This window comes from Leuciscus leuciscus (assembly GCF_965113295.1).
Source record: "Leuciscus leuciscus genome assembly, chromosome: 2".
In the NCBI taxonomy this organism is placed as follows: Eukaryota; Metazoa; Chordata; class Actinopteri; order Cypriniformes; family Leuciscidae; genus Leuciscus; species Leuciscus leuciscus.
Genome location: NC_138726.1, coordinates 7,416,085 through 7,416,747, shown reverse-complemented (window position 1 = coordinate 7,416,747; position 663 = coordinate 7,416,085).

The window sequence follows — 663 nt, the reverse complement described above, 5'->3', positions numbered from 1 at the left end:
GTTAAGAATCAACTAAATTTAAATAGAATCAATCCATCATCAAAACGTGTTTTTGTCTTACCTTGACTCCAGGGCTTGAAATGAACTTTTTTGCTCAGCAGCCACTGTTACCAGTGCTTTCACTGTCCACAATTTTGACATTGATCCCATGGGGAGAAAACTGCCATATAGATATTTTCAATATTATAGAAATATTAGGCTGCTGTCACTTTAAGACCTGACACACGGATCCATTATACTGTTGCACATGCATTTTCTTTCTCAACTGTTTACATTCACTTAAAACATAACTATGTTTACGTGAATACACGCCAAGACTGGCATTTTGACATTATTTTGTGTATTTGACTGTATAAGCGCAATAAGCAGCGGAAGATAACTTGATTTAGTACTGAGAGGCTGCTTTATGTGTGCGCACTTTGGGTGTGAGCAGAAAATCTGCGGGAATGAGTAAAATGATGTGCAATACTTTCAGTAATTTCAAGCCCTGTAAGCACCAACTATATTCATCCGGAGCAAATGAAACGAGTGAGTGAGAGGAGACGGGTTTGTGTGTAACTCGCTGTCGGAGAGATGAGAGAGTGAGAAAGCACAGCTGGTATTGTGCATCTTTTCTGTGGAAAATAAGTATTGGAAGTGTTTCAGATATTTCAGTATCGATAT